At 41.3% G+C, this 25,011-nt stretch overlaps 1 long non-coding RNA gene across 11 annotated transcripts in view; it reads right to left on the minus strand.

Moving 5' to 3' along the window:
* LOC109496543 overlaps positions 1-16,035 on the minus strand; it is a 33,587-nt gene extending 17,552 nt beyond the window's left edge. For 2 of the 11 annotated variants that reach the window (XR_002152619.3, XR_002152617.3), the window contains exons 1-2: positions 1,934-16,034; positions 301-393 (exon numbers count right to left, since the gene is read on the minus strand). This is a non-coding gene — a long non-coding RNA (uncharacterized LOC109496543). Of the gene's footprint in view, positions 1-300; positions 394-1,933 lie in introns of all 11 variants that reach the window. The other 9 variants (XR_002152622.3, XR_002152616.3, XR_002152621.3 and 6 more) reach the window with 7 other exon arrangements.
* Positions 16,036-25,011: the final 8,976 nt, after the last annotated feature.

Below are 25,011 nucleotides of genomic sequence, written 5' to 3' on the forward strand. Positions count from 1 at the left end.
CCCCACAGAACTTCCCAACATGTTTATGCTACTCATCAAATTGCCCAACAGCATAATTATTTGCTCATTTTAGCATCCTTGTTGACAGGAATCGTATCTATGGTTTTGTTATTTATTCCAGTGTATAACCCAATAAGTATTTGTTGAGTTAACACAAAGATTATATCAATTTTGAAGATGCCCACATTTTCAGAGCATCCCATTTTATAAATGCTAGAGACTTTATTTCAAGCAATGAATTGAAATATAATATAATTAATTATATTATAACTATAATATAATATAATATCCAAGATTCACCTTTGGATGCTGTCTAGTGCAGGCTTCAATCCACTTAAAATTGATCCATCCTTCCTCTTCAGTGGGGGTATAGAACCAGCTCAGAATTGATCCCTTTAAAACAAATTCCAATAAATATTTATAGTTGTATATCAATGTTGAATAATTTTATTAGCAACAAAAAAAGGTCTCAAGCATAGACCAGTGTTTCTCAAATTGGGGTGATAAGAACCCTGGGGGTTTGTGGATATATTCTCAGGGATCCCCAAATCCTACATAAATTATATAAAACATCATATACCTTTAATAAAGATATCTTAAAATTGGAAAACACGTTTACATTTCAAATAACCTTGTTAAGTCACTGTTTCTCAAAACATATATTCTTTAGGATCTCAAGAAATTTTGTTCCTTTAAAACGCATTTTATCCTGACTAATTACTTCAGTTTGAGAAACAACGGCATAGACCACATTTCCAAGATGTCTCAGAATCATTTGTATACTACTACCAGTCAGACTGGGGGATGTCTTTAGGCATCGGTGGAAAACAAGCCATGAGGAAATATGGATAGGAATTAAAATGAGCAGTAAGAGAAGCTCCACTCATTAGTATGGTTCTTCTTGCTCCTGCCAGGATGCATGGGTATGCACAAAAGTTTCGAATTTGATGTTAATATTTCTTTTCAGCTGGACCTTTTTCAGTTTGTTTCATACCAGGGAGGCTAAGCTTTTTAGCTTATCAAAACATCTGCTGAGAAAAGGGGAAGGGGAAATGGTATATTTAACTTCATAAAAGTGGGCAATGCCATGGTTTTCTTATAAAACTTACATTTCTCCATTGCCTTCTTGCAAAGTAGGTTCTACAAATATCTCAAACTAAAAAGGCATCACTACTCTCATGTTTTGGGGCAGAGATAGAATAAAAAGGTACAAAATGCCAACGTATCAGATTTATACCCCCAATCCCTAAACCTTGAAAAGTTCAAGCTTATAATGAGATTTGACAATCAACAATTCCCCAGCCTTGGCATATAGCCAAACACAACAAGCTAGGTCTTGTCTCTTTAATCACTTTTCATACCTCTAAAAGAGGTAAAAACAAAATGACACTAAAATAAACCAACTGGACTACACATATGGCTGCAATATTAATCATATCGTAGACCAAAGAGAAAAAGTAAACCCACCTCCCTCTTTAAGTTGATCCAACTAACTTCAAAGCCTAGTGGGCTCCCTTTTTAAAACTCTGTAACTTACAATTCACACCACACAGCACTTGATTATCATTCCCTAAAGGTATTTCAAGTGTGCTTATATTAGCTTCCCAGAAATACAACCATCGCAGAAATGATATTATATAGGGCTACATCATTTCTACCCCTCACTTCAGTGTAAACTAGCATAAAGTGGGGTATACAATATTTCTGTTGGTTAACTCATATGGTGATATATATATATATATATATATATATATATATATAACTCATATGGTGATATATATATATCACCATATATATAATATATATATATATTATAATTGCAGATGAGACAGGAACAAGGAAGGAGACCCTCTGACTTTTCTACGACTAGCATTTAAGAGAAAGAAAATAGAACATGGAAAAGATTACTTAATAGCTACAAAGTAGTACTTACAGTATTCTAAAGAGCCAGAGACTCTTCTTACAGCTGTCCAAGGAGCTAGTAGTGCATACTGCACCCTGAGCTGGGCCGATCTTTTGACATCCTTGTCAGAGGAATAGTATCCTTTTTCAGTGATTATAAAGAACTGCTGTTGTGACCACTAGTTATTTGCTTCAGGAGTTCCATATTAAACACTTATCTGCCACACCCTGCACACTAGAGACTAGGATATTATTCATTTTACCAAGCAGCTGTTGAAATTCATGTCCAGAAGAATGATTAGATCTTGGCTTATTTTTCAATCTAAAACAGGGAAATTGGACCCATCATTTCTTTTTTTTTTTTTTTTTTTTTCAACGTTTATTTATTTTTGGGACAGAGAGAGACAGAGCATGAACGGGGGAGGGGCAGAGAGAGAGGGAGACACAGAATTGGAAACAGTCTCCAGGCTCTGAGTCATCAGCCCAGAACCTGACGCGGGGCTCGAACTCAGACTGCGAGATCGTGACCTGGCTGAAGTCGGACGCCTAACCGACTGCGCCACCCAGGCGCCCCTGGACCCATCATTTCTAATCCCTCACTTCAGTGTAGTGATTCAGGCTAGTTTAAATTAGCAGATTTAAATAGTGTACATTTTATTTATGTAATAGATTAATCAAGTAAGATGAATTATGGTTTTCAAAAGTGCCTCAGCATATGTTCTCTCATTTCATTCTTTTACAGCAATCTTCTTAAAATAAGTAAGGGGTGGTAGATGCTTCAGATGAAATTTAAGGATTAGAATGTTTAGGTAGTTTTTCTAAAAGTGAACAGTGGTAAAGCCCAAATAAATAATGGGTTTTAAAATGGTGGTAGAACCCAAAGATATTGCTCTTAAGAGTTCCACTCTAGAAGTCTTTTGGGAATACCAAAATAGCAAGAGTCACAGTGGTCTATCCACAGACCCAGCACCCTTAGTAAAATGAGAGACACTGGTCATCAGGTACATGGTATAAATGGGTTTTTGGACCTCAAAATTCAATGACCAGGTTTACAATTCCACCTTGCAAACAGTATTTTTTTTTTTAATTGTACGCTGGCAACTGGCACAGTACAATAGCAATATACAAGAGGAGAAGCGAAATTCTTGGCCAGGCAATCTGCTCTGGAAGGAAGAATACACAGACAATGCTAATCTTTCTTCCTGGGGAGACAATTTTCAACTGATACTTATACTGGAAATCTAAAATAAAAGGTGGCAATCCAGCTTTCTAGGCCTGACTTGCCTTGAGCATTTTGCTCAGTGAAGCAGTAACAGAAATGGTCAGGGATAGTTCCTATCCCAGAATGTAACAACTGGAATTGGGATTATTAACAAATGCAGACAAAGGAGTGAAGGTCCATCCACCTAATTCAGGCCTGCTTTGGGTAGTCAACACTGCACAAACACATCAAAATGGTAGGAAAATCTTGGGCTGATGACCTGAAAAAAATGGGACAATCAGTACTGTGTTAATAACACAGAAGAGACTTTGGGTACTCAGCATTACTCAGAAGCAATGCAAAGAAGTGGAGGGGTCCATGTCTGATGGGAGGGACCAAGGATAGTGCAACTGAGGCATTACAGCAATACAAAGCGAGTAATGCAATGACATCTGGGATTGTTAATGTTTTAAATCCAAGAGAAAGGGCTTTGCCCAGTCAACATTCCCCAGCAATAATGCAAAAGGGGCAGGGTGGCGTTGGGAGGGAAAAAGGAACACAATCTTATTTAGTGGCCCAATACATGAACACCCGAAATTGTGAGAATGGTGCTTATGCACCTTGGATGGGTCCAAGGATGAGCAAGGGGTGGGAAGAGGGAAGGAAGGGGAAGATCATGACTACTTGGAATTTTATACATAGAAGCAATACAAAAGGAGAGGGAGTATGGGGTACTATTTGATGGACAAGTTCACAGCATACTGCCATGTTTATACTTTATTATGCCAAGGGAAATTGGGGCTGGGAGTGTTTGCCTAATAAGGCCAGGGAGGAAAAACCCATTGCTAATTGCCATTGTGCCCACTAATAGTCCCACTAATTGCCATTGTGCCCACTAATAGTTTAATAACTCTAAACTAATAGAGTTTTGTGTGGTCACCAACCCCTGCATTAATGCAAAGGGGGTTTAAGGGAATGTTATCCTAAATCTAACAGAAGGGAACATAGACAATTGCACATTGACAGTCCAAGAAAGGGGCCTTAGTACCCCTGATGTATACAAAGTGGGTACAGAGGTCCCATCATTGCTAGTGGTGCACATTAATTGTCCAAGAGCTGAGGTCATAATAGCACTCCTCAGCAGCAATCCAAAGATAGTGGTAAATGCATAGGGCATCCTTTCACACTACACAAATGCACAGACACATACAAGTCTGTACAACTATAATCTCAAGAGAAGAGCTCATTTATGGTTAACACACCCCTGATACAAAGGGGGTTTGAGGGAATGCAACCCTAGTCCAACAGAAAAGATGGACAATTGTAATTATGCACATTAGAGTCTAAAAGAAAGGGCATTAGGTAAATAACATCTCCTTACTCCAAAGCAAAGAGGGGTTCTAGTATAAGACACACTTAGCAAACTGCATTTATACACATGAACTTTTCAAGTGAAAGAGTCTTAAGTAGTGGACACTACCTGCTGAACCTGGTAAGGAAGTAGGCAGGATCCTTAGTGCACAAAATAGGAAAAAATGCAATTGCACATATTACCACTCCAAAAGAGGGCCTTGGTTGATCAGTACACACTGCTATACTGCAAAGGGAAGCTGAGGGTGTATAACTATTTCAATTATGAATATTAATGGTTTACTAGAAGGAACTTGGGGAGAAAACAGTATCCCCTGCAGCAGTGCAATGCAGATACGATAGTTTTGAAAGTGATAGGGTTGTGGAAACTACAATTCTTCACATTAACCATCCAAATGTAAATGTCACAGCAGTGGGCACCACCTACTGGAAGGCATAGAAGTAGGGGTGGAGGATGTCCTCATCTAGTGCACAAGAACCCAGACTAATGCAATTATGCACATTAACAGGATAAGTTAGGGATCATCAACCTTAGCATACAGCAAATGACATACAACAGAGTAGGATGAACTAAGTTGCAATTATGTACATTAATGTCCAACAGACATGGTATGATCAACTAAAACCATGTATCTTGTACAGATACAAGGATCTTAAAATAATGGGCACTCCTTGCTAAAGATAAAGGGAGTGGGGAGAGGGGTGTCCTTATTTGGTATACAGAAAAATGTACAAATGCAATTATGCATAATCACAAGGCATGAAAAAAAGGCCTTAATGATCAGTACCCCTTCTGGGGTCTGAGAAGGTAGTATCTTATTCAAACAGGATGAGCCTGTGCAATTATGCACATTAATGTCCATGGTGCATGGCTGTGGTCAATTACAATTGTCTTCCTTGACTGCTCAACAGTCTTGTACAGGGCACGGTCTTGTACAGTGGGCACTCCCTGCTTGAAGATACAGGGAGTGGAGAGAGGTTTTCTTCTCTAGTACATAAGAACCCAGATAAATATAACATGCATCTTAACAGGCCATGAAACGGAACCTTATGGGTCAGAATTCCCTGCAGTACTTCAAAGGGAGTGTAAAGGGGAAGAATCCCAATGTAATTGTCATTATGCACATTAACAGTTTGAGAAAGGGGCCTTAAGTGGACAGTACCCCATGAAGTAAAGCTTAGAGGCTGTGAAAAGACTCAGGGACCCAAGTTAACTCAAAGGACAGTGGACAACCAATACTACACACATCCAGAGTCCCAAGAGAAAGGCTTTAAGGTGGTCAGTCACTTCTGCTTCAGTAATTGCAGGAGTCTTGAACTAAAAGGTACAGTTGTGGACAACTGAGTATGCACAAGACAACAAAGGCTGTGCACATTAACTGCATTAGTGTGTAAAATCTTAAGTAGTAGGCACCTCTTGCTGGAATATAAATAGTATGGGGAGAATCCTTATCTAGGTATAAGAGTGAATTTAAGTAGGCACATTAACAGTCCAAGAGAGTGACTCTTGGCTAGTCAGAAGCCCCCACAGTAATGTAAATTGGGCAAGGAAATGAGATCCCATTCTAACATAAGGGACCATTGGTTACTGTAATTATGCACATTTAAACTATAAAGGAGAAGCAGTTATAGTTGGTCAGCACGCCTGACACAGAGAAGGTGTGATGGGGATGGGATCCCCAATTTGGGGATGTGCAATCTGGCACATTAACCGTCCAAAAGAAGGACCTTAGGTGGTTAGTACCCCCTGCTATAATACTAAGAAATAAAGATATTAGCTTATCAAGAGGGTATATGCACATTTAGAGTCCTAAGAGAAATACTTTGAGATACTAACATCCCCTGATGCAATACAAAAAGGGTGGGAAATTAGTTAAAAGTGAAGGACCATAAACACTGGAATTTTGCTACAAATAATCCCCCCCAAAAATAACTAAAGTAATTAATACAGAGAGTACAGGGGACTTAAATGAATGACAGTGTGGTCAATTACCATGGTTCACTTTATTGTAGTACAAAGGTCTTGAATAAAGGGCATTCACTGCTGAATACAAGGGAAGTTAGTGAAATCTTATCTACTGCAGAGAAAGATGAACAAATGCAATTATGCACATTAACAATGCAAAAAAAAAGGGGGTTTTGGTATTCAGCACCCCTTACTATAATGCTAACAGGGGGTCAGAGAATGAGATACACCTGAACAGTCTCCAGTACCTTCTGTGGTAATGCAAAGGGAGTTGCGGGGCGAGGGGCAAGGGATGAAATCATAGACTAAAAAAGGGACCACTGTTGTAACTGAGCATAAAAACTGTCCCAAGCACCCTCTCTGATAATGTACAAGGAGTTGGAAGGCATGAGATCTGAGACTAAGAAAAGGGACCAAATCTGCATTTGAGCACATTCATAGTACCAAGTGCCCTCAGCAGTAACCCAAACAAAGTTTGAAGGGCATGGATCTCAGAGCAGGAGAAAGGACCACACCTGCAACAGCGCCCTTTAATGGTCCCAAAAAACCTTCCCCAAGTATTGCAAAGGGAGTAGGAGAGAATGGGATCCTAGACTAACAGAAGGGACCACAGCTGCAGTTAGCACCTTAACAGTCCCAGATGCCTTTCTAGGTAATGTAAAGGGGCTGGGAAGTCATGGGATCCTAAACTACAAAAGTGACACAGCTGCAATGAAGCACTTTAACAGTTCCAAGTACCCTCTGCTATAATGCAAAGACAGTAGGAGGGCATGGAAAAGTATATGAACAGAAGGAACCACAGCTAAAATTAAGTACTTTATAAGTTCCAAATACACTCCCAGATAATGTAAAAAGGAGATGATGGGCATGGGATCCTACAAAACAGAAGGTACCACAGCTGCAACAGAGCATGTGACAGGCCCAAGTACGCCCTGCTGTAATGCAAATAGAGATGGAGGTGTGGGATCCTAATCAGAAGGGAACACAGGCTGCAATTAAGCACCTTTCAGTACCAAATCTGATCCCAGGTAATATAAAGGGAAGAGGTGGTCATGACCAGCAAAATGGACCACACCTGTATGTAATGCACATTTACAGTCCCAAGCACTATCTGCTATAATGCAATGGGAGTTGGAGGACATCAGATCCTAGACTAACAAAGGGGACCCGCAGCTGCAAATGAGTACTTTAAATGTCCCCCAAATCCTCCCAGATAATGTAAAGGGAGTAGAAGGGGATGGGATCCTAAATCAACAAAAGTGACTACACCAGGAATTAAGTACTTTAACAGCCCCAAGTATCCAATGCTATAATGCAAAAGAGTAAGAGGGCATGGGAAACTAGACACACAAAAGGGACCACAGCTCCAATAGAGCATTTAAACAGTCCCAAATACATTCTCAGGTAATGCAAAGTGAGTTGGAGAACATGGGATCCTAGACTAACAGAAGGGACCAGGGCTGCAATTAAGCCATTAAAAGTCCCAAATATCCTCTGCTATAATGGAAAGGGAGTTAGAGGGCATGGAATGCTAGACTAACAGAAGGGACCACAGCCGCACATGAGCATATTAATTGTCCCAAATCTGTTACCAGGTAATGGAAAACCAGTTGGAAGGGACTGGAAACTAGATTAACAGAAGGGACAACAACTGTAATTAATAAGCATGTTAACATTCCCAAATCTGCTCTCGGTAATGTAAAGGGGGAAGGACAAGAGATCCTAGACTAACAGAGGGGACCCCACCTGCAGTTAAGCACTTTAACAATCCCAAGTACCATCTGTTGTAATGCAAAGAGAATAGGAGGGCATGGGAAACTATACTAATTTAATTATGTGGTCTCTTTTAACAGTCCCAAAAATCCTCTCAGGTAAACAGAGTAGGAGGGGATGGGACCCCGGAATTACAGAAGGGACCACAGCAGCAATTAAGCACTTTAACAATCCCAAGGACCCTCTGTTATAATGTAAAGATAATAGGAGGGCATGGGAAACTACTAACAGAAGAGACAACAGCTGCAGTTAAGCAACTTAGAGTCCCAAATACACTCCCAGGTAACACAAAGGCAGTTGGAGGGCTTGGGATACTAGACTAACAGAAGGGACCACAGCTACAGTTAAACCCACTAACAGCCCCAAGACCTCTGCTGTAATGCACAGGGAGTTGGACAACATTGGGATCCTATAACAGAAGGGACCAGAGATGCAATTAAGCATTTTTTAGTCCCAAATACCATCTGATAATACAAAGGTAATACAAAGGATCCTAAACTACTGGGACCACAGCAAAAATTAAACATATTAAGAGTCCCAAGTAGCCTCTGCTGTATGCAGAAGGAGTTGGAGGACATGGGACCCCAGACTAACCAAAGGGACCACAATTGCAAATGAGCACATTACTAGTCCCAAATCCACTCCCAGGTAATGCAGTGAGTAGCAAGGGATAGGACCCTAGACTAAGAAAAGGGACCACAGCTGCAACTAAGCACTTTAACAGTCCCAAAGATAATACAAAGGGAGTTGAAAGATATGAGATCCTAAACTAACAGACAGGACCATGACTGCAATTAAGCACCTTAAAGGTCTGAAGTACCCTCTGCTGTAATGCAAAGGAAGTAGGAGTACATGGGAAACTAGATTAACAGAAGGGACTATAGCTGCATTAAGCTCATTAACAGTCCCAAATCCTCCATCTGCTCTAATGCAGAGGAAGTGAGAAGGCATAGGATAACTAGATTAATAGAAGGGATTGTAACTGCAATTAAGCACATTAACAGTCCCAAATGTCCTGCCATTAATGTAAAGGGAGCAGAAGGGGAATGGGATCCTAGACTAACAGGGGGCACCACAGCTACATTTAAGCACCTTAAAGGTGCCAAGTTCCCTCTGTTCTAATGCATAGGGTGTTGGATGGAATGCTACATTAACATAAGGGACAGAGCTGCATTTAAGCAAATTAACAGTCCCATGTACATTGTGTGCTAATGCAAAGCAAATAGAAGGGGATGGCATCCTAGACAAATTAAAGGGACTCTGGTGGCAATGAAGCACATTAACAGTCCCAAGTATCCTCTGCAGTAATGCAAAGTCAGTAGGAGGGGATAGGATCCTACACTACTAGAAGGCACCATAGCTGCCTTTAAGGACCTTAAAGATACCAACTACCCTCTGCTGTAATGCATAGGGAATTGGAGAGGATGGAATACTATACTAATATAAGGGACAGGAGCTGCATTGAAGCATATTTACAGTCTCTTGTACCCTCTGTGGTAATGCAAAGCAAGTAGGAGGGAATGGGATCTTAGATTAACAGAAGGGACTGTAGTACCAATTACCTACATTAAGAGTCCCAAGTACCCTTTGCAGTAATGCAAAGGAAGTAGGAGAGAATGGGAACATTAATAGAAGGGGCCATAGCTGCATTTTAGCACCTTTAAGGTCCCAAATGCCCTATGTTATAATGCATAGGAAGTTGGAGAGGATGAAATCCCTATGCTAACATATGGGTTGTAGCTGCATTCAAGCACACTAACAGTACCATGTACCCTCCATGATAATGCAATGGAGTAGGTGGAGATGGAATCCTAGTCTAACAGAAGGGACTATAACTACAATTAAGCATATTAACAATCCCTTCTACACTCTGTGATAATGTAAACTCTGTAGGAGGGGATGGGATCCTAGACAAACAGAAGGGACTATAGCAGTAATTGGGCACATTTACAGTCCCAAGTGTACTCTGTAGTAATACAAAGTAGGAAGGGATGGGAACATAAACTAACAGAAGGGGGCATAGCTGCATTTAAGCATCTTAAAGATCTCAAGTACTCTCTGCTGTAATGCAAAGGGAGTTAGGTGGGGATGGGATCCCAGACTAACAGAAGGCACTGTAAGTATACTTAAGCACTTTGAAAGTCCCATCTGCTATTAAGCATAGGGAGTTGGAGAGGATAGAATCCTACATTCACATAAGGGATCACAGCTGCATTTAAGCACATTAACAGTCCCAAGTACCCTCTGCAACTATGCAAATGCATTAGGTGGGGATGGAATCCTAGGTGAAAGAAGAGCTGCCTTTAAGCATAAACAGTCCCCTTGTACTTTTTGTGGTATTGCAAACCCTGTAGGAGGGGACAGGATCCTAGACAAACAGAAGGGATTATAGCAGCACTTAAGCACATTATCAGTACCTTGTACCTTCTGTAAGTAGGTAGAGGATAGGATCCTAGACTAACAGAAGACACCATAGCTGCATTTAAGCACTTAATTGTCCCTTGTGCCTCCTGTAGAAATGCAAACATTTAGGAGGGGCTAGGATTATAGACAAACAGATGGGACTGTAGTGGCAATTAGGCATATTAACAGTCCCAAGTATCCTCTGCAATAATGCAAAGTGTAAGTAGGAGGGGCTGGGAACACTAACAGAGGGGTTGTAACTGCATTTAAGCTTCTTAAAGATTTCCAGTACCTTCTGCAGTAATTGAAAGGGAGTTAGGTAGCAATGGGAACCCAGACTAACAGAAAGCACCATAGCTTAAAAGCACCTTAAAAGTCTCAAGTACCTTCTGTTGTAATGCACAGGGAGTTGGAGAGGATGAAATCCTACACTAACTTAAGGGACCATGGCTTCATTTAAGCACATTAACAGTCCCAGGTACTCTCCATGATAATGCAAAGGGAGCAGGTAGGGATGGGATCCTCATCTAACAAAAGGAACCACAGCTGCATTAGAGCGCATTAACAGTCCCAAGTAGCCTCTGCAATAATGCAGAGTTAGGTGGGGATCGGGTCCTAGATTAACAGGAAAGATCTTAGTTGCATTTAAGCACATTAACAATCCCTTGTACCCTCTGTGGTAATGCAAACAGTGTGGAATGGGACAGGATCCTAGATTAACAAAAGGGATTGTAGCAGCAATTAGGCACACTAACATCCCAAGTATCCTCTGCAGTAATGCAAAGCAAGTAGGAGAGGACAGGAACATAAACTAATAGAAGGGGCCATAGCCACATTTAAGCACCTTGAAGGTAGAAACTACTCTCTGCTGTAGTGCATAGAGGGTTTGGCAAGGATGGAATCCTACATTAACATAAGGGTCTGTGGGTGCATTTAAGCACATTAACAGTCCCGTGTATTCTCCATTAAAATGTAAAGGGAGTTTGTGAGGGTGGGTTCCCAGTCTAACAGAAGGAACCAATGCTACAATAAGTTCATTAGTGTCTCAAGTACCCTCTGCAATAATGCAAAGGGAATTAGGTGGGGATGGGAACCTGAGTTAACAGAAAAGACAGTAGCTGCATTTAAGCACCTTAACAGTCCCTTGTATCCTCTGTGGTAATGTAATCCATGCAGAAGAGGATGAGAATCTAGACAAACAGAAGGGACTATAGTGGCAGTTAGGCACATTAACAGTCCCAGGTAGCCTCAGCAGTAATGCAAAGGAAGTAGGAGGAGATGGGAACATAAACTAACAGAAGGGGCCATACCTGCTCTTAAGCACCTTAAAGGTCTCAAGTATTCTCTGCTATAACAAAAGAAGTAGGAGTGTATGGGATTAACAGAAGAGACTATAGCTGCAATTAAACTCATTAACAGTCCCAAATACCATCTGCTCTAATGCAAAGGAAATGGGAAAGCATAGGATCTTAGACTAACAGAAGGGATTGTAAGTGCAATTATGCACAGTAACAGTCCCAAATGCCCTGCCATGTAATGTAAAGGGAGTAGAAGGGGGATGGGATCCTAGACTAACTGGGGGGACCACAGCTATGTATAAGCATCTTACAGGTGCCAAGTACCCTCTGCTCTAATGCATAGAGAGTTGGAAAGGATGGAATCCTACATTAACATAAGGGACAGAACTACCTTTAAGCACATTAACAGTCCCATATACACTGTGTGCTAATGCAAAGTGAATAGAAGGGTGTGGAATCCTAGAGTACTGAAAGAGACCACAGCAAAAATTAAACATATTAAGAGTCCCAAGTAGCCTCTGCTGTATGCAGAAGGAGTTGGAGGACATGGGACCCCAGACTAACCAAAGGGACCACAATTGCAAATGAGCACATTACTAGTCCCAAATCCACTCCCAGGTAATGCAGTGAGTAGCAAGGGATAGGACCCTAGACTAAGAAAAGGGACCACAGCTGCAACTAAGCACTTTAACAGTCCCAAAGATAATACAAAGGGAGTTGAAAGATATGAGATCCTAAACTAACAGACAGGACCATGACTGCAATTAAGCACCTTAAAGGTCTGAAGTACCCTCTGCTGTAATGCAAAGGAAGTAGGAGTACATGGGAAACTAGATTAACAGAAGGGACTATAGCTGCATTAAGCTCATTAACAGTCCCAAATCCTCCATCTGCTCTAATGCAGAGGAAGTGAGAAGGCATAGGATAACTAGATTAATAGAAGGGATTGTAACTGCAATTAAGCACATTAACAGTCCCAAATGTCCTGCCATTAATGTAAAGGGAGCAGAAGGGGAATGGGATCCTAGACTAACAGGGGGCACCACAGCTACATTTAAGCACCTTAAAGGTGCCAAGTTCCCTCTGTTCTAATGCATAGGGTGTTGGATGGAATGCTACATTAACATAAGGGACAGAGCTGCATTTAAGCAAATTAACAGTCCCATGTGTATTGTGTGCTAATGCAAAGCAACTAGAAGGGATGAGACCCTAGACTAATAGAAGAGATTGTAGCTGCAATGAAGCACATTAACAGTCCCAAGTATCCTCTGCAGTAATGCAAAGGAAATAGGAGGGGATGGAAGTATAAAACTAACAGAAGAGGCTATAGCTGCATTTAAGCATCTTAAAGGGTCCAAGTACCCTGTGCTGTAATGCATAGGGAGTTGGAGACAATGGAATCCTACAGTAATATAAGGAACCACACAGCTTCCTTAGAGCACATTAATAGTCCAAAGTACCCTTTGCAATAATGCAAAAGGAAGTTAGGTGGGGACAGGATCCCAGGTTAACAGGGGAAACCATAGCTGCCTCTAAGCACATTAATGGTCCCTTGTACCTTCTATGATAATACAAACTGTGGGAGGGGATGGGACAAAGAAAAAGAAAAGGGAAAGTAGTAATTGGGCACATTTAGAGTCCCAAGTATCCTCTGCAGTAATGCAAAGTAGGAGGGGATGGGAACATAAACAGAAGGGGTCATAGCTACATTTAAGCACCTTAAAGGTCTCAAGTACCCTTTGCTATAATGCAAAGCAGGAATAAGTGGGAAACTAGATTAACAGAAGGAACTATAGCTGCAATTAAGCTCATTAACAGTCCCATTGTACCCTTCATGATAATGCAAAGAGAGTAGGTGAGGACAGGATCTAACAGAAGGGACTGTAACTACAATTACACACATTAACAGTCCCAAGTACCCTCTGCAGTAATGCAAAAGAATTTAGATTGGGATGGGAACCTAGGTTAATAGAAGAGACCATAGCTGCCACTTAGGCACATTAACAGTCCCTTGTACTCTGTGTAATGCAAACTCAGTAAGAGGGAGGAGATTGGGATCCTAGACAAACAGAGAGGACTCTGGCAGCAATTAAGCACATTGCAGTCCCAAATATCCTCTGCAGAAATGCAAAGGAAGTAGGAGGGGGTGGGATCTTAGACTAACAGAAGGCACCATAGCTGCCTTTGAGGGCCTTAAAGATCCCAACTACCCTCTGCTGTAATGCACAGGGAGTTAAAGAGGATAGAATCATACACACTAACATAAGGGACAGAGCTGCATGTGAACACATTAACAGTCCCATGTACAATCTGTGCTAATGCAAAATGAGTAGGAGGGTATAGGATCCTAGACTAATGGAAGGAATTATCGCTGCAGTTAAGCACATTAACGTTTCCAAGTATTCTCTGCAGTAATGCAAAGGAAGTAGGAGAGGATGGGATCCCAGACTAACAGAAGGGACCATAACTGCCTTAAGCACCTTAAAGGACCCAAGTGCCTTCTGCAATAATGCAAAGGGAGTTAGGTGGAAATGGGATTTTAGGTTAACAGTAGGAGACATTGGGGATTGCAATTTTGCACATGAACAATTTTAGGAGAAGAGCCTTAGATAATTCGCACTTTTTAGATATAGAGATGGTGCAAGGTTCCTGATACAAAAGGCTCAGTCTAGCCAATTAATATTGTACACATAAAATATCCTAGTGTATTGTTCTTGAGTAGTAAGGGTCCTCTGCTAGAATACAAAGGGAGTGGGTGTGGCTAGTTCACAGAACATGTGCCAATGCAATTATGAAAATTATCAATTCAAGAGAAGTGTCTTTGAGTGATCAGCCCACATTATAGTATGCAAATGGAATACAGTGGCTCTTTCAAATGGACAGGACTCTGCACAACTCCAACTGTGCAAATTAACTGTCCAACAACTGAGTTCCTGAATAATCTGCACTCACTAGCAATATCCCAAAGTGGTTAGGACGGGGTGGGATTCCATTTTTTATTGCGCAGCACCATGGACATATGCAATTATGCACATCAACTGTTTAAGTGACCTTGGGTAATCAGAACCCCTCATAAGCAATGGCATAAAGATAAAGTTATATCCTAGACTAACTGTTGGGACAGTGGGCAATGAGGATTTTACATATTAATGCAGGGTAGTAAGTAGTCTGCACTACCTAGGAGTAAAGAGAAGAGAGCATGGGTGGGTCTTACCTTTTAGGCAGGATCTTGAATATTAATGATTGTATTCATTAATATCCCAAAGTAAAGGACTTTGAAGATGAGCCCATCTGCTATAGTGCAAAGGAGTTGCAAAGGACTTGTGTAATGAACAGGGGTGTGGACAATTGGGATTATACTCATCAATCATTCAAGGAACGTGGTCCCAGGTAGTCAGCACTGCCTAGTGGCAATGCAAAGGGTATGAAGGGTCATTGATTACTGGGCAAGACAACGTACAATTACAGTTTGGTACTTTAATTGTCAAAGAACAGCAGGCCATCCCAGAAGCAGGACAAAAATGGTAGGGTGCCTTTGTTTAATGGACTAGGCTAATACAATTTGGGACTGAGCATGTTAACTATTGAACAAAAGATTCGTGTTTTCTGCACCCAGTCCTGAATTCAGCAAAAGGACTGGGATCTAATCCAATGGGCAGGACAATTAAAATTTCACTCAGGGTAGAGTTCAGGTGACCAGCACAATATTATGAGCACTGCCCAGAAAACGGGGACTGTGACTACTGCAGCAATGACAGAAGAATGGTTTCTCCTTCCTTAAGGGCAGGGAATAGAGATGATGAGTAACTAAAATTATGAACAATAGTTATCTGATATTAAACTCAATTAACTAACATTTCTAACATTGACACAAAGGTGAATAGATTGATTGTTCTAACGTGGGACAGTGGACAAATGGGACTGTGTACATTAATTGAAAATGATAATTCAGGTAGTCAACTCGGAAAGTCAGCAAATGCTAGAGGCACACAGGGTTATTCCAGTCTTATGGATGAGCAATGGACAACTTTTAGCACCAAATCAATGCAGATTGGAGTGACTTTAGGGAGAAGCAGGGTTAGGGTGATGGCTGGGGCTGGGGCTGGGGCTGGGGCTGGGGCTGGGGCTGGGGCTCGGGCTGGGGCTGGGGCTGGGGCTAGGGATAGGGCTGGTGATAGGGCTGGGCAGCTGGAGCTAGGGCTGGGGCAGGGCTGGACACAGGGCAGGGGCAGGGCTGGACACAGGGCAGGGGAAGGGCTGGTGCTAGATTGGGGGGCGGTTGCTGGGAGCAGGGCTGGGGAGGAAATGGGAACTATGGAGGCAAGGCACCACAGAAAATTGAAATTATGGGCATTGACACTCAAATATAACGTTTCACTAGAGGAAACAAGTCCACAGTAAGTCTAGTTTCCTGCATGATAGTTTTTACTCAATTCGTGCAGCATTCAGGATGGGAACAAAGCGAGGCCTGGACTGGAGTGGACCTTCAAATATTCCTTATTACATTTGGTCATAAAGTTAAAATTTTAATTAACTACTTCTGTACTATAAGACTCTTACAAAATCCAAAAAGATGTAGTTTATTTAGTCAATTTCAGAGTAAAAAAGTAGTAAAAATTTTTTAAATAGCAATTTGAATTTGAATATCTAAAGCCAAAAAAACTTAACGAATTAGTAAAACAAATTGAAAATTTTAACTTAGTTTTAAGGAACTCAAAAATAAAAACTCATTAAATGTAATTGAATTCTACAAATAAGCAAAGCCCCTAACTACATTTCCAGAATAGTAACTTAAAGCCTAAAACTAATGCTAGCAGACCACATAATCAAACTACATAGGACTGTAATCCAAGAAATAAATAAAAATCAAAATCCGACCCCAGCAGTAGCCACGGGGTAGGTGTTCCTCTTGAGGAAGGCAGGGATTCCTCTTCTGCCACCTGCTGGCCAACGATCATCTGTGATCCATTCTGGTTCTTGCCAGGACTGCCACCATGTTCACACCCAGCAGGCTTGGAGCACTGCCCCTGGCCAAATTGCAGAAGAGCAAAGGCGGTGGCAGGAGGGGGGGGTGGGGCGGTGGGGGGGGGGGGGGGGGGGGGGGAGGGGGAGGGGGTGGGGGAGGGGGGGGGAGGAGGTGGGGGGAGGTGGGGGGAGGGGCGGGGGAGGAGGTGGGGGGAAGGGGAGGGGAGGGGGAGGAGGTGGGGGGAGGGGGTTGGGGGGGAGAGTAAACTAGCCTTGGGCCATGGCACCAATGCAGAAAAATGGAGGTAAGGTTCAGCCAACAGAGCCAAATATCCAACACTGCAGGAGGCAATGCTGGAGGGGAGGGAGCAAGTGAGAGGGGAGGGAAGTGTAAAAAGGAAGTGTCCTTGGAAAGACCTTGAGTACCACCCACTGGGAGAAGACGTACAAACATGGCTCCTCTGCTTCCTCCTGACTGGATGAATAAAGACCGCGATGAAGTGCTATGCTAACTCACACAATCTAACTCCCTCCTCCAGTAATTGGCTGTGCCCAATCCTTCCACCCTTTCCGATTGGGTGGGTCATGCGGCAATCCAACATTGTCCATCCCACCTTTCTCTCACTTTTCGCGGCAAACACGACAACGCCCGCCATCTTTAACAATGCGGCAGGCCCATCTGGTGCAAAGCCCGCCAAGAATGTACCGGTAAAAATCCCCGCCAAGACGTCCACGTGACAAATTGCCATGACATCCAAATGACAAGGTCTGCCATATTGTCCCTGCGGCAAAACCTGTTAGGAAATGCACACGGCAAAGACAAAAGCCCGCCATGTTTTACACTGCGGCAAGTACTCCAGCCGCCATCTTTTACTATGTAACAGAATATTTGCACCGCCATGCTGTGCACTAGAACAAAGACACCACCATGATGTGGCCTTCCCGCCACATGAACACTGCGGCAAAACTGGGTCCGCCATTTTGGACACTCTAACAAAGCAGAGAGCCATGCTGAGCAATACCGCAAACCCAAAATCGCCATTTTGAACCCTATGCCTTAACCTTCTCCCTCTCATTTTTGACCATCCTCTTGTAACATGACAGAAGACCATCCTGTTTTTCTACCTCATGATACCACAGTTCATGCAAAGCTCCTAACAAGCCCCAAATCAGCTCATTCAAAACATGTAGCTAATGCAATGCATGTAACTGCCTCTGCCTGTCCCGCTAGCCATCTTAGCTCCCTAATTTATACTTGGCACAACTAACCCTCAGCCAAGCGGCTGAAGTGGCCGCCATCTTTCCTCCCCAGCCTAACTCCTTGGCCTAACTGCTAAGTCATCTCCCAGCTAAAGCCGTAGGTCCACTCACACAACACCAAACGATTGATTAGCAGCATAAATTTGTAGACATTCCAGACAGTACAACGAACCACAAAAGCCAACATTTCCATCCATAAAAGGCCCCGATGGGCCATGAGAAAAAAAAAAATCTAAGCAGGTATCCACAGCCCCGATGGGCAAAGGAAAAAAAATAAATAAATAAAGCAGGTATCCAAGGCCCCGATGGGCAAGGGAAAAAAAATAATAAAAGCAGGTATCCGAGGCCCCGATGGGCCAAAAAGGAACTTTTTTTAAAGCTGGTATCCATTGCCCCGATGGGCCAGAGGGTTAAGGGGAGGGAAGGAGACACAGCAGGTATCCGAGGCCCCGATGGGCTAAGGGTGAAAAAAAAAAAAAATTAAAAGCAGGTATCCGCTGCCCCGATGGGCAAATTAAAAAAAATAAATAAAAGAAAAGAATTAAAACGCAGGTATCCACAGCCCCGTTGGGCGAAAAAAATGATAATAAAACCTGGTATCCACAGCCCCGATGGGCAAAATGTAGAAAAGAGAAGGGGGGAAAAAAACTAAACCACGACAAAGCAGAGGCATCAACCAAAAACCATTCCAGTGAAAAATTCCTTTAAAATGGAAAATTACCTAAAAATATTCCAAATACCTGAAAAAATAGGGAGGAGATGTCAAGAGAACACTCGGAGAAAGTTTAGAATTGTTAAAATATTTTATGGAATTTTCGTGAATTTTTTAAAAGAAATACGCCATAAGGAGTGGTCGGGGCTGGAAAATGTTCCAGAAAGAACCACACGGGCAAAGATATCCACTGTTAGCAAGCTTCCACCCCGGGAAAGGAAGAAATATGGCGGCCGCAGCAAATTGCAGTGCTTTAAGAAGTGAGGGGGAGGGGACCTGAGGGCGGGAAGGAGTAGAAGAGGAGTGGCCTAGAAGATTGAAAGCCAGACATCTTTGTGGTTTAACTGGTTCAAAATTTAACCAGTAACAAGAAAAAAGGGGAGATTTAGAGAAAACAGCAACATATTAGAAAGACAACACTAGGCTAGAAGTAGGCTTCATTTATTGACCACAACTTCAATGGGTTTTCAATGGGTTCTTATCTATACATAGGGACGTTAGGTAAATCAAATTAGATAACGGATGCTAAAATTCTCCACAAACAGCATAACAAATGAAAGGGTTTTAGTTCAGCTTGGTTTTGAAATGGGAAGAAGGGGGAAGTAAAGCTTTGATATGCTGATAAAGAATCCCAATACCTCTTTCAGCCAGAATGTATAACTACCCCACCAAACTCTTGAACCAAGGAAGTTAGGAAGAGCACTACATTAAGGTTAGAACCCTCTCTGAGGGACTTTCCCTTCCATTATCTAATGAGATAATACCGGTTTATTCCTGTTTGATAGATAATGAAGCTGTTACGTAATATGCATATGGTCACACAGCAGTATTTTGAGCCAGTGTCTTTTCTACTCCAGAACTCAGCCTTTGTATGGCCGCTGATCGTAGAGATTAGAAGTACTTTTAAGTCAATTGGTGAGCAAGACAAAGGAAAGAACAGAAGGTAATTCACAGAAAGTAATTTTGACCCCTAATTAATCAAGACGCTATACTATTTGTGACCTGTTTGTAATTTTTTAACTGTGAGTCCTTAATCTTTAGTATTTCCCTACTTCCTCCATGAATCTGATGACCCCCAACGTTGAACCAATTATGAGGGCACAGAAGTGAAGTTCACCCACTGGCAGTATCTGATAGGCAAAAGCTCGTATAAAAGCCAAAGCTGACCCCACAAACCTGGCTATTTCAGTGAGAAGCATTTAATCTCATAAACTCTCCTATATTGTTTATCAAAGAAATAATGGAGAACCAGAGGGAGACAATGTAAACTAAATATCACACAACTCCTAGAAAGTCAAAGGATACATTTTCTTCCTACTGGCTAAACTGGAAAATGTAACTATTAAGGCAAATACTACCAGGTAAGCATGTCCTCCAGTCTCCAGATAAATGATAAAGTATGTAAAATTGTCTTCCTTTAGGATACACTCTATCCTCTAAGTGCTCTTGGTTCACACACAAAAAAGTATCTGACTTGTTATTCAAAATGAGGGAAATTGTGTTGTACATGTGGTACCCCTGAGAAGACAATGCTTAACACAAAGAGAATCTAGTAACAGAATTTCAGTCTGGAAGATAATTTTCCACAGGAGACTTCCTGAATACCCAAAAATTAACTATGGAGCAAACCCCTACAAGCAAGACCTGCTGTGCTTTCCAGGTTTGGGGCAGATAGTGGGATTATAATTCTGAATGTCTTTAAGATTTCATTCTAATTTAAGCTTTCACAAGTTTCTAGTGAAAGGAACAGGGGTAAAGGAGTCTTATTTTATAGGTTAGTAAATTGAGATTGAGGGATGTTGATTTCTTTGCATTTGGTTTAAAAGCTAGTGACAGCATGAGGATCCCAGAGTAGAGGTCCTTGGACCCATAGCTTTGGTGGTGCTTTAGTAAAACAATTCTGTTAACAAGACTGCCTTGTGTATTAGATCTCTCTAGTGAGAATTGTGTAATTTGTGTGGAGTTCTAAATCACTTTAATGATCATGGTATATTTGAAAAATAACAATCATACCTATAAAATTTAGTAGCTACAACCACTTTGATATCACTCAGTCATTAGAGAAAAAAGGTGATTATATGATTAGTATTCCCTTAACACCTGGGCTCTCAGCATAGCCTAACCAGTAGGACTTAAAAAGCAAGCCAATTACCATCAGCAGCAATGCTATCAGGTCACCTGGACAAATCTTAAACTCTTTCTCTATAGGCCATGAACTAATAGTATCACCAGGAATCTGACTCCACTCTAGAACTTACCTGTTTCAGCTTATTGTGTCTTTAGCCTAGGCTACCAATCATTAGGATAACTAGACCTGACTAATACGGCTCTGTCTGATAGAATTTTCTACAATTGTGGTAATGTTCTATACTTTTTAGACCTTGGGTTAAAGAAATTTTTCTTAAACAAGACTCAGATCATCAACTGCAAAAGACTGATAAATTTGACTTTCTGAAATTAAAATGTTTTATTTCACATAAACACCTTAAAAGGTAAAAAGACAAGATATAAACTGGTTATCCTGGAGTTCTGCAGCCAGGCCCTGGTTCCTGGAGAGCAGCCAGGCTAGCAGATTACTCCCATTGGCTCTCATAGTAATTTCTTTCAGGGGATTGGATGAGATTAGGCTGCCAAAATGGTGACAACATGATGATTCTGGATGACTGTCACTCACATCAGACACAGGACATTTTCAGGCTCTAGGCTACTAAGAACAGTTGATACAGATAAAAGAACTGCAGAGGCAAGAAACTATACTATTTTGATACAAACAGGTCATTGCATTGGATGTTGTCACAGTGTTGCTACTTTTTCTTTTAAAGGGAGGTATAAAATTAGCCAGGTATAGTGCATTTGACAATAAAGAACTTGAGCAAGTGGTTTCTGGACCTGGAAAGGAAGAGATGGTACAAGGACATTAGGAAGAATTTTCACATGAACTGTTGAATAAACAAATATGTAACTACCTCTTTCTACCCATTATTCTATTTATTTATTTATTTATTTATTTATCTATTTATTTTTGAGAGAGAGAGAGCACACACACACAGGAGAAAGGGGCAGAGGGGAATGACAGAGAGAGAGAATCTTTTTTTTTAATATGAAATTTATTGTCAAATTGGTTTCCATACAACACCCAGTGCTCATCCCAAAATGTGCCCTCCTCAATACCCATCACCCACCCTCCCCTCCCTCGAGAGAGAGAGAATCTTAAGCAGGCTCCACGCTCAGCACAGAGCCTGACGCTGGGCTCGATCTCACGATCCGATCTGTAAGATCATGAACTGAGCTGAAATCAAGAGTGAGACACTTAACCAACTGAGCCACCCAGGCACTCCACTACCCAATATTCTAAATCTTCATTGCTACACCCCACTACCCAATATTCTAAATCTTCATTGCTACAGTAACTACTATACCTCATATAGGCTCATGAATATTATAATTTATATTATTTTTAAAGGTTTATTTATTTTGATGGGGGAGGGGCAGAGAGAAAGAGAGAGAGAATCCCAAGCAGGCTCCATGCTGTCAGTGCAGAGCCCAATGTGGGGCTCAATATCATGAACCATGAGATCATGACCTAAGCCGAAATCAAGAGTCTATGCTTTGACTGAGTCACCCAGGCGGCCCTTTTATAATATATTTAATCAAATTACTTAAAAAGGAAGAGACTCTCTGAATTTTTTGCCTAAAGTCCCATGTGCTTTGAAGAAACCCTGCTCTCTCCTGTCATTTATCACCTTTGGGCTTTACTTATTCCTCCCCCACCCCACCCCCTCTCCCTGAGACTTCAGTCCTTCACTTCATGTTCTTCCGTTGCCTTTACTGCTACTTGGCTTTGTCATATAAACTTGTTGGGATAACAGCTTGTGGAAAATAACACACAAAAAATAGGTGACTTGCTCAAATTCAATTAGCTAGGCAGAGTTGGAACGAATGGGAATGTTCCAGTCACATTTTCTGCAGCTATACCCGCGCTGTGTCCATATTACTTCTACTTTGGGCTCCCAAATACATGGCATACAATAGGAATTATATGGAGTGAAGAAATCAAGACCTCTTCCTAATAGATCTCAAATATACCACTTCTAGCCTTGTATTTTGTTGACCTATACTTCCTCTCCTCTGCTCAATTAGTTCAAAAAACAAAAACAAAACAAAACAAAAAGGCAGGAACTACCTGATTTAGCCAGTAGATGGCAGCATGAAATTATCAAAGAAATACTGAGCCAGCCTGCAGGAAAGGAGCCAAGTTCTTAATACCAACCTCAACTAAGGTCTGAATTGAAGGGGGAAATATCTTATTCATACAAGTTCAGTAACAGAAGAAAGGGCGAAAGAAAAATAGTCAAATCCCTCTAATTTGAATAGTCCCCTGAGTGGGAGTTTGTCCTTGACTTTAATGCCATGCCCCTTAAAGAGGATTTTCATAAAGCATTCAAAGTCAAATTAACAGACTGGTGGGGACCCTAAAAGTCATCATTAGTGAAAAGCAATTAAAGGAACTAGGACATATTATGGACATGAGAATACTTGGGGAAGGACTCTTTACAATTCATAAGGACTGTCTACAGTGGGAGAAAATGATTAGATTTGTTTTGTGTAACTTTATATAAAAAGGATGTCTGAATACTCTGAGCTATCCAAAGATGGAACAAACTACACCCAGAACTGGTGAGATGCCAGTCCTTGAAGGTAGGAAAGCCAATGATGTATTTCGTGGGTATGCTATGAGGAGAATCATTAGATAGAAAAGTTAGGCCCCATGCCCTGTAAGGATCTTCTTCTTCTTTTTTTTTTTTTAAAATGAAATGTATTGTCAAATTGGTTTCCATACAACACCCAGTGCTCATCCCAACAGGTGCCCTCCTCAATGCCCATCACCCACTTTCCCCTCCCTCCAACCCCCATCAAACCTCAGTTTATTCTGTTTTTAAGAGTCTCCTATGGTTTGGCTCCCTCCTTCTCTATTTTTTTCCTTCCCCTTCCCCATGATCTTCTGTTAAGTTTCTCAGGATCCACATATAAGAGTGAAAACATATGGTATCTGTCTTTCTCTGTATGACTTATTTCACTTAGCATAACACTCTCCAATTCCATCCACATTGCTAAAAAAGGCCATATTGCAGTCTTTCTCATTGCCAAGTAGTATTCCATTGTGTGTGTATATAAACCACAATTTATTTATCCATTCATCAGTTGATGGACATTTAGGCTCTTTCCATAATTTGGCTATTGTTGAAAGTGCTGCTATAAATATTGGGCTACAAGTACCCCTACCTGTAAGGTTCTTCTAACTAGCTCAAGATCCTATGTATGGGACCTTACCTTTTTTTACTTTAGTAAGGTTGTAATAAGTGATTACCATTATCACATAATAAGTGACCAATATGATCACATAGTAATAAGTGATTCTTATGACCAATTGAAGATCAAAGATTTATTTATTAATTTTTTAAGTGTATATATTTATTTAGAGAGAGACAGAGACAGCATGAGCGGGGGAGGGGCAGAGAGAGAGGGAGAATCCCAAGCAAGCTCTGCACCATCAGGACAGAGCCCAACGTGGGGCCCAAACTCATGAAACCACGAGATCATGACCCGGGCTGAAACCAAGAGTCCAACACTTAGCCAAGTGAGCCACCCAGGTGCCCCTGAAGGCCAAAAATTTAGATAACCTAGATGAAAGAGACAAATTCCAAGAAACACACAAACTACCAAACTTGCTTCAAGAAGAAATGGTAAATCTAAACAAACCTATACCAAGTAAGGAAATTGAATCAGTGACAAAAAAAAAACCTCCCAACATAGAAAAATCCAGGACCAGAGGGCTTTACTGGGAAATCTACCAAAATTTTGAGAAAGAATTAACACCAGTCATTCTCATACTCTTCCAAAATATAAAGGAGTAGGAAACATCTTCTAACACCAAATTCATTCTATAACACCAAATTCAGACGAAGACACCACAAAAAAAGGAAAGCTATAGACCCATATTCTTTATGTACATAGATGCAGAAATTCTCAGCAGAATAGTGACAAATCAAATCCATCACCATATATAAAACATTTATACACCATGACCAATCAGAATTTATCCTGGTAATGCAAAAGTATTTCAACATATGCATATCAAACAATGTAATATATCACATTG

Source organism: Felis catus, chromosome X (genome assembly GCF_018350175.1).
Source record: "Felis catus isolate Fca126 chromosome X, F.catus_Fca126_mat1.0, whole genome shotgun sequence".
NCBI classification, from domain to species: Eukaryota; Metazoa; Chordata; class Mammalia; order Carnivora; family Felidae; genus Felis; species Felis catus.